Raw genomic sequence first — 17,696 nt, forward strand, 5'->3', positions numbered from 1 at the left:
GTCAACCACAGAAAACTTAAACAATCCTTTAAAGTTTTGGAAATCAATTAAATCTTTGTCGGGTGCACGTGTGACCTCAAACCTTCCAGAACAGATTCTTATTGGGTCAGATGAAGTAAAAGACAAAGCAGTCATAGTCAATCAGTTTAATAAACACTTTATTCAGGCTGGATTCATATTTAATCAAACGGCAAATAAATCTGTCCCATGTCCTGCCATGTCAGCATCTGAAAATGAAAATCGGGAATTGTTTAATTTTAAACCGATTTCAGTTTCAGAAGTTCAAAAAGCCCTCAGAGATATTGATCACAAAAAGTCAGCAGGTACAGATAATCTGGATCCCTTTCTGTTAAAAGTGGCAGCTGATATTATTGCTGAGCCCATAGCGCATATTTTTAATTTGAGTCTTCTTTCTAACTCCATTCCTAAAAGCTGGAAAGCAGCCTATGTTCTCCCTTTACATAAAGGTGGAGACCCATCAGAATTGAATAATTACCGTCCAATATCAAAACTTTCTGTTTTGTCAAAGATCTTGGAATCATTTGTTAATGTACAGTTAAAACAGTATTTGACTGACAAAAATATTTTAAATAATTTTCAGTCAGGGTTCAGAAGTGGCCATAGCACTATCACTGCTGCTACATTAGTGATAAATGATATTATCGGGGCCTTAGATAAGAAGCAACATTCTGCTGCATTATTTGTTGATCTGTCTAAGGCATTTGATTCAGTTGATCATGGATTGTTATTGTCCAAACTACGTTCAGTTGGTTTAAGTGAGAAGGCTGTTGCATGGTTCCAGAATTATTTGGTAGATCGTACTCAGTGTGTTTATGCTGAAGGATGTAAATCTGATTTTCTTGAAATAACTAAAGGTGTCCCTCAAGGATCAATCTTAGGACCCATTTTGTTTTCAATTTTTATAAATGATTTGGATAGAGATATTCAAGCCAAATTACATTTATATGCTGATGATACAGTGGTTTACACCCAGGCTTCCACCATTTCAGTAGCAGTGCAGGAACTTCAGACTGCATTTCAGACACTGCAATACACATTATTGAGTTTAAAACTGGTTTTAAATACACAGAAAACAAAGTTTATGGTCTTCTCTAAAGCTAGAGCACAGCTACTCGACAATTGTAGCCTTTTTTCATTAGATGGGAACTCAATTGAGAGAGTGTCTTCATACAAGTACTTGGGGATATGGATAGATGATAAGCTTTCCTTCAATGAACATATTACTGCTTTAGTTAAGAAACTTAAAGTTAAGCTCGGCTTCTATTACAGAAATAAATCTTGCTTTACTTTTAGTGCTAAGAAGAAACTTGTGGAAGCTACTTTTCTGCCTGTAATTGATTATGGAGATATATTGTACATGCATGCTGCTTTTTCCATCCTGCGTCATGTTGATTCAGTTTACCATGCATCACTTCGATTTATAACAAATACAAAGTCCCTTACCCATCACTGCATTCTTTATGATTTAGTTGGTTGGACATCACTTAAAATTCATAGACAACAGCACTGGTATATCTTTATTTATAAAGCTATACTTGGCAAATTTCCACTGTACCTCTGTAACCTCCTCTCTGTTTGCTCTGGTACCTATCAGCTACGCTCCTCAAAGTGGTTGCTTTTTAAGGTGCCACGAGTTAAAACCGAATTGGGAAAAACTGCTTTTTCTTATTTAGCACCTTGGGGGTGGAATAATCTACAAAAAGAGCTAAAGTTAGAAACCCTTATGTCCATAAATGAATTTAAAACTACTGTAAAGAGTGTTGTGATGGAGACATGTTCTTGTTTTTCTTGAGAGTCTCATTGTGTTTTTTTTATATTTTTATTTTTAACATTTTGTACTTCTTCTTTGTACGTGAAAATGTAATTTGGTGTTTATGTATGCATTTTGTGTGCTTTGGCTGCTACCTTGGCCAGGTCTCTCTTGTAAAAGAGATTCTGAATCTCAATGGGACCTCCTGGTTAAATAAAGGTATAATAATAAAAAAAAAGTGTCGTCTGAGAGCCCGAAGACCACGGGCATCCAATAAAGGTCTCCGGCCTTGTCCCTTACGCACAGAGATTTCTCCAGTTTCTCTGAATCTTTTGATGATGTTATGCACTGTAGATGATGAGATTTGCAAAGCCTTTGCAATTTGACGTTGAGGAACATTGTTTTTAAAGTTTTCCACAATTTTTTTACGCAGTCTTTCACAGATTGGAGAGCCTCTGCCCATCTTTACTTCTGAGAGACTCTGCTTCTCTAAGACAAAGCTTTTATAGCTAATCATGTTACAGACCTGATATCAATTAACTCAATTAATCACTAGATGTTCTCCCAGCTGAATCTTTTCAAAACTGCTTGCTTTTTTTAGCCATTTGTTGCCCCCGTGCCAACTTTTTTGAGACCTGTAGCAGGCATTAAATTTTAAATGAGCTAATTAAGTGGATAAAAGTGTAAAATTTCTCAGTTTAAACATTTGCTACGTTATCTATGTTCTATTGTGAATAAAATATTGGCTCATGTGATTTGAAATTCCTTTAGTTTTCATTTTATTAAAATTTAAAAAACGTCCCAACTTTTCCGGAATTCGGGTTGTATGTTTTTCCCACTCCTCCCGTCTGACTGGAAGAGGTGGAGGTACTGGTCTGCTTCTCTCTAATGATTGGAAATTTAATCCTTTAAGTTATCAACAGCTCCTTTGAATCTCATTCAGTTAATATTACCTACACTCTTAAAATCCTTTTTGTAGTTGTTTATCAACCCCTAGGCATCTTTTGATGCTAACAGTGCTACTGATACTTTCTGTTCCACTCTTACATCTTGTTTAGACACTGTTTGCCCCTTGTCTTCCAGGCCAGCCCGTACCACCCCTTCTGCCTCTTGGTTATCTGATGTTCTCCGCGAACATCGTTCTAAGCTTAGAGCTGCTGAAAAGGTGTGGTGCAAATCCAAAAGTACTACTGACCTTAATGTGTATCATTCACTCCTCTCTTCCTTCTCTGCTAATGTCTCCACTGCTAAAAGGACATAGTACCATAACAAAATTAACATTTCGTCAAACGCTTACATGCTCTTTAAAACATTTTCCTCGCTCCTTTGTCCTCCTCCTCCCCCTTCTGCATCAACTCTTATAGCTGACTACATCCTTCTCTTCACTCTCTGAGGCAAAAGTCTCCAAACTCATCCTTTCTAATCATCTTACTACTTGTCCACTTGATCCTATTCCATCTCATATCCTTCAAGCCATTTCTCCTGCAGTGGTACATATCCCTCCACACTGGTGTTTTTCCCTCAACATTTAGACAGGCTTGTATATCCAGTCTACTTAAGAAACCCACCCTCAACCCATCTCTTTTAGAGAACTACAGACCAGTTTTCCCTTCTTCCTTTCATTGCAAAAACACTTGAATGAGCTGTGTTTAACCAAGTCTCTGCCTTTCTCCCATAGAACAACCTCCTTGAACGGCAACCTATCTGGTTTCAGAAGTGGACATTCAAATGAGACTGTCTTGCGCTCAGTTGTTGAAACCCTAAGATCTTGATCTGTCCACTGCTTTTGACACGGTTAACCACCAGATCCTCCTGTCGACCCTATTGGCAAAGGGCATCTTAGGAACCGCACTCCAGTGGTTTGAGCCTTACCTATCAGATAGGTCCTTCAAAGTATCTTGGAGAGGTGAGGTGTCCAACTTGCAACATCTAACTTCTGGGGTGCCTCAGGGCTCAGTTCTTGGATCACTTCTCTTCTCTGTCTACATGGCCTCATTAGGTTCATTCAGAAACATGGCTTTTCATATCACTGCTATGTTGATGACACTCAACTCTACCTCTAATTCCATCCTGATGATCCAACCATATGCTCACATCTCAACTTGTCTAAGAGACATTTCTTTCTGGATGAAGGACCATCACCTTCAACTCAACCTTGTCAGACAGAACTACGTGTGTTCCTGCAAACCCATCGTTTCATCACAATTTCAACATCCAGTTAGGCACATCAACCATAACTCCTTCAAAAACGGCCAGAAACCTTGGAGTTATGATTGGTGATCAGCTGACTTTCTCAGACATTGCTAAAACTGTCCGGTCCTGCAGATTTGCTTTATTCAACATCAAGAAGATCAGGCCCTTTCTTTCAGAACATGCTTCACAACTCCTCATTCAAGCTCTTGTTCTGTCCGGGCTGGACTCTTGGCAGGTCTTCCAGCCAGTTCTATCAAACCTTTACAATTAATTCAGAACGCGGCAGCAATATTAATTTTGAATGAACCAAAACGAATGCACATCACACCTCTGTTTATCAATTTCCACTGGCTACCAATAGCTGCTCGCATAAAATTAAAGGCATTGATGTGGCTCTGTACCGCTTTACCTAAATTCATTACTTCAGACATAACTCAATCCCAGCAGCTGAGTCCTTAGCCATCTTCGAGAATCAGCCAAAAACACATCTCTTGCATCTTTATTTAACCCTATAACTCTTTCACTCTCTAGTCTAATTCTATTATATAATAAAAAAAAGACTTGCACCCTATTAATTTGCTGCTTGTTTTCTTAAAAAAACAACAACTGCCAACTGAGTAACGAAGCAGTTCATAACCACTGCTCAGTTCTGAACCCTGTAATCTGGCCTGACCTGTCATTTTTTATTCAACTTTGCAGAACTGATGGAGGTATTGCTGTGTTCAAGTCATATTGGAATGATCTTATTTGTGAGATGAGTGCACACGGACACTAGAGTCATCATTTCTAGTTTTACAAAAAAATAAAAAATAAATAAAAATAAAAATTCTGAGATTGTCTTTAAGCCCTGACTTTCTGATTTGATAGACCTGGGTTTTAAAAACCTTACCTTGTCATGAAAAGGTCAAATTATATGATATTTTAAAAGCCTATATGGCCATAACATGACATAAGTGACATAAGTTTCTATTTTGTATTTTTTATGCATATGTATGCATGTTAGCTTCACAACATGATTTGGCGGACAAAAGATTTACATATTAATTAACAGTGAAGCAGTTTTGTTAAAGTATTTATCTTTCTTTCTTTCAAAGAAAAAAAAAATACAAGATCACTTAATATACGTATTTCAAGAACTTCATACTTCATATATCAGGATATTTGTATCACCCCAACATTTGAGACTGATTATGGCACCCATATTTTTATTTTTTATTTTTTTTTATGAAGACATGCATGTCATAGAAGAGATGTATATAATCTTTCATATGTATGGCTGGCATTTTTAATAAATTAAGATAATTTGAAATAAATTAAAGGGGTAATTTGATGCTTTTTTAAAGATTATTATTTTGTATATTTAGTGTAACAGAATATGTTGACATGCTCAAAAAACATTATTTTTCAAATACTGTACATTATTGTAGGTCCTCTATGCCCCGCCTCTCTCAAACGCATCATTTTCTACAAAGTCACTCCTTCCGACAAGCACAGTCTGCACTGATTGGCCAACTGACCCAGTGCACTGTGATTGGCCTAACATCACAAGCACTCATCAGAAATGAACAGTGTTGGGGAGTAACTAGTTACATGTAACTTAATTACGTAATTTAATTACAAAATAAATGTAACTGTAATCAGTTACAGTTACTAAGAAAAAATGAGTAATTAAATTACAGTTACTTCTGAAAATTTTAAAGATTACAGTGGGGATTACATTTGAATATTTACACACATCCACATACAGATGTAATTGATTTCTTTCCCAAATTGAACTGACTATTCTGAGACGTACGGCCCTATAATTTCCGCGATGCAGAAACATAGTCTGGTTAGTAGAATCCAGTCATAAAAACGGGATTGCTATTGCCTAACACGGACGGAATATGCCACATTTTGGACAAATATATCAAAAGTACACTTGAATCAAAGCATATGCAAAGTTTTAATATTTGCTATAAATTCAGAGACAAAGGTTACTGTTGTTAAACCATGCCACAAATTTACATATTTATTTATTTAAAAATAAATACAAATGGTAATCCATTTGCAATAATAATAATTAAAAAAAACATGGTTACTGTACTTTTACGTAATAAAAGCAGTTAATTTTTGTGAGGGAAAAACATGACTCATGTTCAGTATTAGGATTTTATATTGTAGTGATGCACTCAATTTGACATGTAGGCAATTTAGAAAGTATAGTTTTGTTAAATCTTGAGTGTTAAAGTCATGAGGTAGATGGATAACAGGGCAAAATAAAGAGACTGAAAAGAAAAAAGAAATGAAGTGAAGGTGAAGTTCAGGAGAGAACTTTTAATTATTTTGCATGTCCCCAAACTAAAGATTTAAATCTTTTTTTATATCAGGTCCATACAAAAAATAGTGTTGTCCATGAATTTGTTTGTATGAGTTTGAGATTTCCCGGTCTGAAATTTTATCCCAGTCCGCCCCATGTGGAAATTAATGAAGCAGACATGCAGACATGTGTTCAAATTTGATCATCTTAATTCAAGTGATGAAGGATTGTAAAAGTCTGACAGTATTGAGCACTGCTGTAAGGTTAAACCTGAATGGTGTAAATGTTTGAAGATGATTAACAGTTGCAAATAAACATTTATTGGAGATTTTGAAAAGTAATCAAAAAGTAATCAAAAGTAATTAGTTACATTACTTTAATAAAGTAATTGAAAAAGTTACACTACTATTACATTTTAAATATGGTAACTTGTAATCTGTAACCTATTACATTTCCAAAGTAACCTTCCCAACACTGGAAATGAAACGCCCCTTTCCATAATCGTGAGCTTCATCTTTTAAAATAAATGTAAAGACAGTTATTAACGTCCTTAGTTTTAACATCAGTTCAAGCCGAAAGGGGAACAGAGTGGCGTGACAGACACAGTGATGAAGCTCATATGTGTTTGCAGTACACAAGCCATGGACATTTAAGACAGCTGACTCCACTGTGACCCTGTCTCTCTCCTTCTCTCTCTTTCTCTCACACAACATCCTTGTTGATCCTGGAACAACATGCCAATCAACCAATCAGAATTGAAATATAACTTTTCAGAAAATATCTGTTCTAGGCTTACTATTAGGGGTTAGGTGCTTCTACACCAGGGATAGGCAACTCCGGTCCTGGAGGGGCACTGTCCAGCAGAGTTTAGCTCCAACCCTAATTAAACACGCCTGAACAAGGCAATCAGTGTTTTCGGGATTAATAGATAGATACAGGTAGGTGAGTTTTTATGAGGGCTGAAGCTAAACTCTGCAGGATAGTGGCCCTCCAGGACCGGAGTTGCCTATCCCTGTTCTACACCCTTGTTAATCAGCTATCATTTCCCACTGATTTTAGGAAAAAAATTGGGTAGGGTAGGGTTAGGTTTAGGACTAGGGAATGGGTCTAGTCTAAATTTTTGGACAATAATGTTGATCCGGGATCATCAGAAGATGTTGATCCAGGAACATGTCTTACTTGGCAAAATCACGGTGACGCGCACATACACACACGATGCGCAAAACTAAACAATTGAACATTCAATAGCAAGTACTTAAGCTAATAACAAAACATACTTACAAAGCACCAGATTGTCGTAGCAAAGTCAGAATTATCTCCTCTCCTAGGTTCACGAAACGGTCATCCATAAAGTGAGTTGCTGTTCTGTTGTAATCTTAAAGATTCCTAAATCTATTTTCGGAAGGTCAAATACAGTGCTTTTGCTTTCGCCTATATACTGTACACAAAGCATCTTCCTGACATGGCTTTTTCAACACTAACTGCGGTTACTGAAACAAAACCCTCTTTCTTTGTGTGAACATTTGGGTGGATTTACGCAAATATTTCCACAAAGGTACATAGACATGTGGGGGCGTGTTTAAACGAGCCATTTTAGGGGGGCGTGGCAGAGTCTTAACTTTGATGCATAATATCTCTTTAATATATCTAAATAAATAAGATTAATAAATTTATATCGACATCGATTATTATTATTATTATTATTATTATTATTATTATTAATAATTACCTTAGTACACACACCTTTGTAGGACTTCAAGGCAGCACATCAGACAAAACTCACAGCTTGCAAAATTTCATCATTAGAGACTTTGAGCCAAAGGAGGGCATATAGTCCAGTACTTTGTGACTGCAGAGGCAATAAAGGTTAAAATTAGCTGCTCTGGCCACCATCTGCACTGCTTCAGTGAACTGTAGGACCTTCAAGTGCTGTCAGGATTCACTGCCGAGTGAGTTCATGTCAGGTTTGTGCTAACTCTATTTGGTTCTGCTCAGAGAACCAAATTTGCCATTAATGCTCCATTGTTATTGGCCATAATGAAGGCATCATTAATGCAGCTAGAAATGGGATGTAAAATCTAAAATTTGAGCTGGTGGGTGGGGAAGTGGACAGCTGTATTTGGCAGAGCTGACTGCATATAAAATCCATGCAAGTATCAATTCAGCACTCTCACTTTCAGACTATAGAAAGATTTCAGATTGTAGGGTCTGTTCAGGAGGTTTGCTGATGACCGATAAATGTTTTCCATAATTGCTCATTCTGTATCAGTATCAACACCCTGTGAAGTGTCTCAAATGTGTCTGTGATTGGTGATGACTAGTGCTCTGAGCAGATGTGTTATTAAATATGAAGCTGCAGCTGCCTGACAGCCTGCAGTTGTTCTGCATTTGACAGTTCCGATCAGGGTTTAAACACGCAGGACTTCTGCAATGGTGCTCTCACTTAAAACCCATTTCAATTTAGACCAACATGCAGAACTTTTGGTTTGTTTGGTCTAAACTGGGCAACTCTGGCCCAAAAGATCTTTTGCAAAGCCCTAAAGACCTTGATTAGCTTGTTCAAGTGTATTTGGAGCTAAACTCTCCAGGAACATGGATCTCATATATATATATATATATATATATATATATATATATATATAGGTGTATCTCAATAAATTCAAATGTTGTGGAAAGTTCATTTATTTCAGTAATTCAACTCAAATTGTGAAACAAATTGTGTTATATAAATTCAATGCGCACAGACTGAAGTCTTTGGTTATTTTAATTTTGATGATTAGGCTCACATTTAACAAAAACCAACCAATTCACTATCTCAACAATTTAGAATATAGTGACATGCCAATCAGCTAATCAACTCAAAACACCTGCAAAGGTTCGGTTCATTAGGCTACACATTCATGGGGAAGACTGTTGATATGACAGTTGTCCAGAATACATGGAGGTTAAGCCACAAACATGCATTGCTAAAGAAGCTTGCTGTTCACAGAGTGCTGTATCCAAGCATGCTAACAGAAAGTTGAGTAGAAGGAAAAAGTGTGGAAGTAAAAGATGCACAACAAGCCGAGAGAACCACAGCCTTATGAGCATTGTCAAGCAAAATCGATTCAAGAATTTGAGTGAATTTCACAAGGAATGGACTGAGGCTGGGATCAAGGCATCAAGAGCCACCACACACACACACACACACACACACACACACACGTCAAGGAATTTGCTGAACCACAGACAACGTCAGAAGCGTCTTACCTAGGATAAGGAGAAGAAGAACTGGACTGTTGCCCAGTGGTCCAAAGTCTTCTTTTCAGATGAGAGCAAGTTTTGTATTTCATTTGGAAACCAAGGTCCTAAAGTCTGGAGGAAGGGTGGAGAAGCTCATAGCCCAAGTTGCTTGAAGTCCAACGTTAAGTTTCCACAGTCTGTGATGATTTGGGGTGCAATGTCATCTGCTGGTGTTGGTCCATTGTGTTTTTTTTTTAAAACCAAAGTCACTGCACTCGTTTACCAAGAAATGCTGGAGCACTTCAAGCTTGACAGCTTTTTGAAGATGCTGATTTGATTTTCCAGCAGGATTTGGCACCTGCTCACACTGCCAAAAGCACCAAAGGTTGTTTAAATGACCATGGTGTTGGTGTGCTTGACTGGCCAGCAAACTCACCAGACCTGAATTGGGTATTGTCAAGAGGAAAATGAGAAACAGGAGACCAAAAAAATCAGATGAGCTGAAGGCCACTCTTATGAAGTATTCCAATTTGTAGAGATTGTGAATTGGTGGGTTTTTGTTATATGTGAGCCAAAATCATCACAATTAAAAGAACCAAAGACTTAAACTACTTCAGTCTGTGTGAACTGAATTTAATAAATGAACTTTTCCATGACATTCTAATTTATTGAGATGCACCTCTCTCTCTCTCTCTCTCTCTCTCTGTCTATACAGTATAAATATAAATAAATATATATATATATATATATATATATATATATATATATATTAGCTTCTTGGTCTGCTTGTTGGCATTGCTTCATATATATATATATATATATATATATATATATATATATATATATATATATATATATATTTTTTTTTTTTTTTTTGGAAGAAAGGCTGGGCAGAGAGACACAGGGGATTGATGAGTTTTTATGAGTCATGAATTTTTAATAAGTCTATCATTGTGGTTGAAAGAACAGGTAACCCCATCTGGTGTAGAACTGCTTATCATTGAAGAAATTGCAGGATGAATCTATGTCATCAGGCTCTGACCCAGATGAGATCATGGAGCAAGCATTATGATCATGATTTAGCTCATCACCGGTTTAGGAGAAACAATGTTGAATCAGTAGTTTGCTAAGTTACAAGCTTATAATGTAAAAATTGTAAAAATGAAATTGAAAAACTGAATGGCAACTCTACATATGAAAAAGTGAAAGCACATTATAGAAGAGTGGAAACGAGAATGCCTGGTTGCTCATCTTGGCCTCAGTGAAGCTTAATGCCAACAATTTGTCTTATTTCAGCCTGTTTTTATTTTTCCTAACGAACTGTAAGATAAATATATTAGGCAAAGTCTCATTTAGTAACTCAGTGATATATACATGAGAACTCCATTTAATCCATGAGCTACGAAAGACCAACCACTGAGCGATTACATTTTCCTCTGGGTGTGTTTATTCTGGAGAATGCTTCATTATTGTGTCTATCCATGTTTGAGAGAACTGGCTGCTGTCTTACCTTTAGAAACAGCAGCAGATGATATTTCATCTCATTCAGTGGGGCATGAAGGAGGACATGGCTGTTAGAAATGTCAGTTTTCACAGTCCTGTCCAGAAAAGAGACAACAGCTGTCAAACAGTCCATCTGAAGAAAAACAGGGCTATAACTACAGTTGATTGACCTTTTCCGATCACCCCACTCCCTCTCTCTGTCCAATCAAAATAACAATGTCAGTCAGGTGTTTTTATTTTGTTTTCCTCTCTATCAGTAAGCCCAAAGGTTCCAGACTCTCTGGATAGTTTCATCTCACCCAATAAAGTTTCCCAACAGACTAATCTTTCTGAGCATGTGATTCATTTTAATCTACAGGCATGGATGAAGAGGTTCTGTGGAGTTGCTGTACTATTAAAGATTAATGAACCCAATTTGCAAAACTGACCTTTTGCGGTCAGACTGTGTGGAGCGTAAAGCTTCTTAATGCCTTCAGCTCGAGTACAGTCCCGCAGATAAGACCCACAGAGAGAAAAACACAAGATGAACTAACTTAAAGTGTTCCTATCCTCTGATCAGTCCAAATACATTTCAGAGAAGGAAAATAGTGGACTGATGAGTTTAACTGTTTCACACAAACACACTCTGGCACATTCTCTGAACCATGAACGCTTCCCACATTCACACTAAAAATAAATTAAGTACAACCCGAATTCCGGAAAAGTTGGGACGTTTTTTAAATTTTAATAAAATGAAAACTAAAGGAATTTCAAATCACATGAGCCAATATTTTATTCACAATAGAACATAGATGACGTAGCAAATGTTTAAACTGAGAAATTTTACACTTTTATCCACTTAATTAGCTCATTTAAAATTTAATGCCTGCTACAGGTCTCAAAAAAGTTGGCACGGGGGCAACAAATGGCTAAAAAAGCAAGCAGTTTTGAAAAGATTCAGCTGGGAGAACATCTAGTGATTAATTAAGTTAATTGATATCAGGTCTGTAACATGATTAGCTATAAAAGCTTTGTCTTAGAGAAGCAGAGTCTCTCAGAAGTAAAGATGGGCAGAGGCTCTCCAATCTGTGAAAGACTGCGTAAAAAAATTGTGGAAAACTTTAAAAACAATGTTCCTCAACGTCAAATTGCAAAGGCTTTGCAAATCTCATCATCTACAGTGCATAACATCATCAAAAGATTCAGAGAAACTGGAGAAATCTCTGTGCGTAAGGGACAAGGCCGGAGACCTTTATTGGATGCCCGTGGTCTTCGGGCTCTCAGACGACACTGCATCACTCATCGGCATGATTTTGTCAATGACATTACTAAATGGGCCCAGGAATACTTTCAGAAACCACTGTCGGTAAACACAATCCGCCGTGCCATCAGCAGATGCCAACTAAAGCTCTATCATGCAAAAAGGAAGCCATATGTGAACATGGTCCAGAAGCGCCGTCGTGTCCTGTGGGCCAAGGCTCATTTAAAATGGACTATTTCAAAGTGGAATAGTGTTTTATGGTCAGACGAGTCCAAATTTGACATTCTTGTTGGAAATCACGGACGCCGTGTCCTCTGGGCTAAAGAGGAGGGAGACCTTCCAGCATGTTATCAGCGTTCAGTTCAAAAGCCAGCATCTCTGATGGTATGGGGGTGCATAAGTGCATACGGTATGGGCAGCTTGCATGTTTTGGAAGGCTCTGTGAATGCTGAAAGGTATATAAAGGTTTTAGAGCAACATATGCTTCCCTCCAAACAACGTCTATTTCAGGGAAGGCCTTGTTTATTTCAGCAGGACAATGCAAAACCACATACTGCAGCTATAACAACAGCATGGCTTCGTCGTAGAAGAGTCCGGGTGCTAACCTGGCCTGCCTGCAGTCCAGATCTTTCACCTATAGAGAACATTTGGCGCATCATTAAACGAAAAATACGTCAAAGACGACCACCAACTCTTCAGCAGCTGGAAATCTATATAAGGCAAGAATGGGACCAAATTCCAACATCAAAACTCCAGCAACTCATAGCCTCAATGCCCAGACGTCTTCAAACTGTTTTGAAAAGAAAAGGAGATGCTACACCATGGTAAACATGCCCCGTCCCAACTATTTTGAGACCTGTAGCAGAAATCAAAATTGAAATGAGCTCATTTTGTGCATAAAATTGTAAACTTTCTCAGTTTAAACATTTGCTATGTTATCTATGTTCTATTGTGAATAAAATATTGGCTCATGGGATTTGAAAGTCTTTCAGTTTTCATTTTATTAAAATTTAAAAAACGTCCCAACTTTTCCGGAATTCGGGTTGTAAGACCTCAGAGACCACAGAGTAAGACCACAAACTGACAGTCACCAGTTATAAGCTATTACTAAATATTGTAGAAACATAATTTTCTGTAAAGTTGCTTTGTAATGATTTGTATTGTAAAAAGCGCTATACAAATAAACTTGAATTGAAAAAGTGTATGTGTTGATAAATATGGACAGTTTAGCCTCATAACAGAAAAAGAACATAATGATCAGACGCGGCTTTGCACACATCACACTTTCAAAATAAAAGCCTTTAAAATTCAAAAACAAAACAAACAAACAAAAAAAGTTCCTAATGAATTTATATCTCGCATTCAGACTTTGTTATTTTAATGGTGGGCGGGAGCTGATTGGAATGTGAAAAGAGGAGGATATATGAAAGAAAAAGCAAAGTGGTTTTAGGGTAGATGTTGTGATATCAGCCAAAAAGAAAAGTTGTTTCTAAAGTGGAGCAAGGTTTTTATTAAATTTTTTATTTTTTGGCATAATGTCCACAGATTAATCATGAACTCGGAATTAGGAATGCCTATTAAGCAAATAAAAAGGGTTTATTTTGATTTCATGTTGACTTGAAATAAAGCACAAAGGCTGGTTTGCATTGATTTCAAGTACTATTGTGGTGTTTATCTCATCAGACAGCACGAGAGTGGGTTTTAGAGGGAAGGTTTCATGCTGGGCTCTGAAGTCAAAGCCATAATTTAGAGTTAGCAGTGTAGCAGAAGAGCTGATCTGAGAAAGACGTCTGCTTTCACACTGGCAGGATTGATTACCGCTCTGTTTGTTTGACATTAGAGAGAGAGAATGTGTGTCTGTTAGTGTGTTTGTGTGTGTGTGTGTGTGTGTGTGTGTGTGTGGGTGTGTGTGTGTGTGTGTGTGTATGTGTGTGGTGCAGCACATGGAGAAAGCACCAGTTTAGTTTACTTCAGAAGTGTGTTGAGTAGGAGCCCTTTTAAGGAAACTGTTGGATAGATAATCTGGTTGCCTGAAGCTTTTTGGTATCCATTACTGAACTGCTGGTGTTTGCTGCTTTTATATTTCTGTATGTGTCATCTTTGACCGTTGGCTACATCATATCAAACCGATTGTTTAATCTGACAGCCAGTAACTTAATATTCCAACCTTTTTGCATTTTCTAGTGGTGCTTGCTAGACAGTATCACTATTACTGTTGCTTATACTGAGAGGATTATGGATTTGAACAAAACCAAATAGTAAGTATTAAACTTTTGGCACATAACTAGTCTCGCACCATTTGTGCTACAGAAGTAAATAATAACTCAAATTGTGCAGCTTGTTCAGGAGAGGAGTGCAATTTTAGCCTGACAGACCATACAACAGCTGTAAAAATCCCATAGACTTAAATTGAAGGAAGAAATAGAGTCATATCTAGACACCAGAATATCATTTAGACTTGGGGGTGGAAACTCTTGACCTTGACCACTAAGCAATCATGTGGGAACTGCCCACAACCAAGCAACCAACCTAATAATGCCATAATAATCGCATAACAATGTGCTAAAAACCACCATAACAACCATAAAGTAACACTCTGAGAGCCATCTATCAAAACAACCCAGGGGCGTGTTGACAAGGGTGGCATGAGGAGGCAACTGGCACCCTAAAAATGAGCTTTGCCACTCTTAAAGCACAGTTAAGGGATTGTAGTGCAGTTAGAGTTGAGCAAGCAGAGGAGCAGCAAGATTTTGACTAAGGAGAGGATTTTTTTTGAAAGTCTGAGAATTGTGGTTTTCTGGTTTGAAAAAAAAACGACGCTTCACATGTCTCTTGTGTTTGACTTTATATTGACTTGATTGTGTGTGTGTACACTTATTTAGGATTCAGTAGAATAGTTTAGAATAACCTCAGCATCAGACAGAAACTAAATGCATGTCACACCTCTATGGCATTTTATCATGTTCTATAGCTGGGGTCTCGGTCGCCGTCAGCATGTTCAACAAGGATCAACATGTTCCTGGATCAGCATCTTCTGCTGATCCTGGATCAACATTATTATCCAAGAAATAGACTTAACCCAATTCCTACCCATAAACCTAACCCTACCCATAATTTATTACTAAAATCAGTGTGAAATGATAGCTGATTAACAAGGGTGTAGAAGCACCTAATTCTGGTTGTAAGCCTAAAACAGATATTTTCTCAATTCTGATTGGTTGATTGGAATGTTGTTCCAGGATCAACAAGGATGTTGATCCAGGAACATGTTGTACTTTGTGAAATCACGTGCACCCTGGGGTCTCAGAGACCCTGAACAGCTCACCCAAAATTTTTTTGCTACTATGTCAATTATTAATTTTAATCACAAACTTTATTATTGATCAATATGTAAATCTGTTGACCGGACTACGCATGACACAAGTTGGCACCGATTAAAAACCTTTTCAAACCATCCTTTGCTCCACGATGTTTTATTAGATTTTGTGGAGGAACCAAGTCTGACCACCAGATATCACTAATGCGCACTGTGTTAAAAGTTTGAGTATTGAACCGTTTTTCAGCACAATTTTGAAATCACGAAAGCCTCAAACAGTTCAGAAAGCCTCGGTTTCCCATCACTAGAAATATCTACATGATTTTAAAAAATGATTGATCTATTTTTAGAGATTACACCATAGACTTTTTTTTTTTTTGCGACAGGAAGGTTGCGATGAGTTTTGCAAGGACAAAACGTTTTCCATGGTATCCTCTTAAGTGCTTTGAAGTACTGTATGATGCATAAAGCAAACATTCAGTATCATGGGAAATGTTTCCATATGCATAAATTGTTCAGGCAGTGTTATTCAGGATGAAAACTGGTATTGCCATGCTTTTTGTATGGTAGTACATTGGTAGTACATTGGTATTATTTAAAGTGTTTTGGATTACCATGTAAAGCCCATTGTGTATAAATACGGCACCACAGTAGAAACCCATATTTCCTCTCACTAATGGCACCTTCTGTTGCATGGCAACCGAAAGAGGGAAGAATTTCTTCAGAGGAGTTCTCCAGGCTGTTCATGAGGATGTGCAGAATAACTTTGGAAACTTGTTTGAAGCATCTGCACTACAGGAAGCCAGGATTAGGTCTAAATTCAGTGTGTGTGTTCAGGTTGTAATGCTGTTTGATATTGTGTATTTTTTTTTTCTGTGTCTTTGTGTTCGCTCTTTGGGAGAGTGATGTCATTCTCCACTGCAAAGAGCTCTGAAAAGCCTCCAGTAAGTTGGGTCAGGTTTGTCTCCTCTGCTCTTCTGTTTGTCCTCCGCTGCAGTTCAGAGCTGATTTCACAGTTTTCTTTTGAGTGCCACTGAAAGAGGGCAGATTCCTTCCTGCCCACAAACTCTCACACTGAACCACATGGCAATCCTGGGAAAATCCAAACCTTTGGCATCCCAACAACCGCACCAGGCTGGACTTGCGCATACACATAGAGCTGGATGAGGGATGGTTTGTAAGTGTGTCCTCTGCCCGGCACGGTCTATGTTTGCTTTCTGTGGTTGGATGTATGTAGCCATTGTTCTCTCTTTGAGGCCTGACCCTGCCAGATGATGGAGAAGATAGAGAACCTTCTTTTCTATGAAAAGACAAGTGGCCTCACTAGCACAGGCTGGCGTTCTGCCGGATATGGCCCAAGAGAGAGAGAAGAGAGCAGCCGTGCCAGGCTGTTACATCCTCTGTGCCAGCTAAAGTGAGTACCAGCCGCAAACAGCCCTAAGAGCTCTGTTGCGTGCTGGATGCTGGACTCCAGATTCTTCACAATCACATACAGGCTCAAGCTGAACTTTATGAAAGCATGGTTTATGACAGAGGAGGCTGAGTTTAACTAAACACAGCACAAACACTCTGAGCTATTGAATATGGGGTGGTTTGGCTCCCATCAGAGGGGTCTTTTTTCTTGTTTGGAGGGTAATTTGATGAGAGGACACAGCTGTGACCCTCTACTGGACCCTGGCATCATTTCTCTGCTGTGGACATGATAGTTTGAATGTAAAGGACAAAAGAATGAGAGTACAGGCGTTAAGAGAGATCAGGCATTCATATCATACACATATTACACATCAGTGCTTTCATCCATTGACACAACTTTTTACTCATTTTTTTTGCATGTACATACAGTATGGGGTGATTTGTTTGCCATGGTATATTCCTTATTTCCCTTTAGTTTTACCTCACAAAAAATATTGATTGGAGCCGCTCCGACTTAAAGGGACAGTTTCCCCAAAAATGGCATCATTTATCCAACATCATGTCCTTCCAAACCCATGGAACAAAAAACTATATATATATATATATATATATATATATATATTAGGGGTGTCGCGATATACCGGTATTGGCGATAACCATGATATTCAAAGCAACAATTATAGATATCGTGTTAATTTAGTGTGTGATGATATACCGGTATTAGCAATAACCTCAATAT

General features: G+C 37.9%; 1 protein-coding gene across 2 annotated transcripts in view; it reads right to left on the reverse strand.

Moving 5' to 3' along the window:
* LOC132155928 (semaphorin-6D-like) overlaps nt 1-17,696 on the reverse strand; it is a 148,962-nt gene that overhangs the window by 83,183 nt on the left and 48,083 nt on the right. The window contains exon 1 of one of the 2 annotated variants that reach the window (XM_059564707.1): nt 10,996-11,064. The exons of the other annotated variant lie outside the window; for it this stretch is intronic. The gene's annotated coding sequence lies outside the window, so the exon portion shown is untranslated. Of the gene's footprint in view, nt 1-10,995; nt 11,065-17,696 lie in introns of those variants that run through there. 2 annotated transcript variants of the gene reach the window in all.

The sequence above is a fragment of the Carassius carassius genome, chromosome 13, assembly GCF_963082965.1.
Source record: "Carassius carassius chromosome 13, fCarCar2.1, whole genome shotgun sequence".
NCBI classification, from domain to species: domain Eukaryota; kingdom Metazoa; phylum Chordata; class Actinopteri; order Cypriniformes; family Cyprinidae; genus Carassius; species Carassius carassius.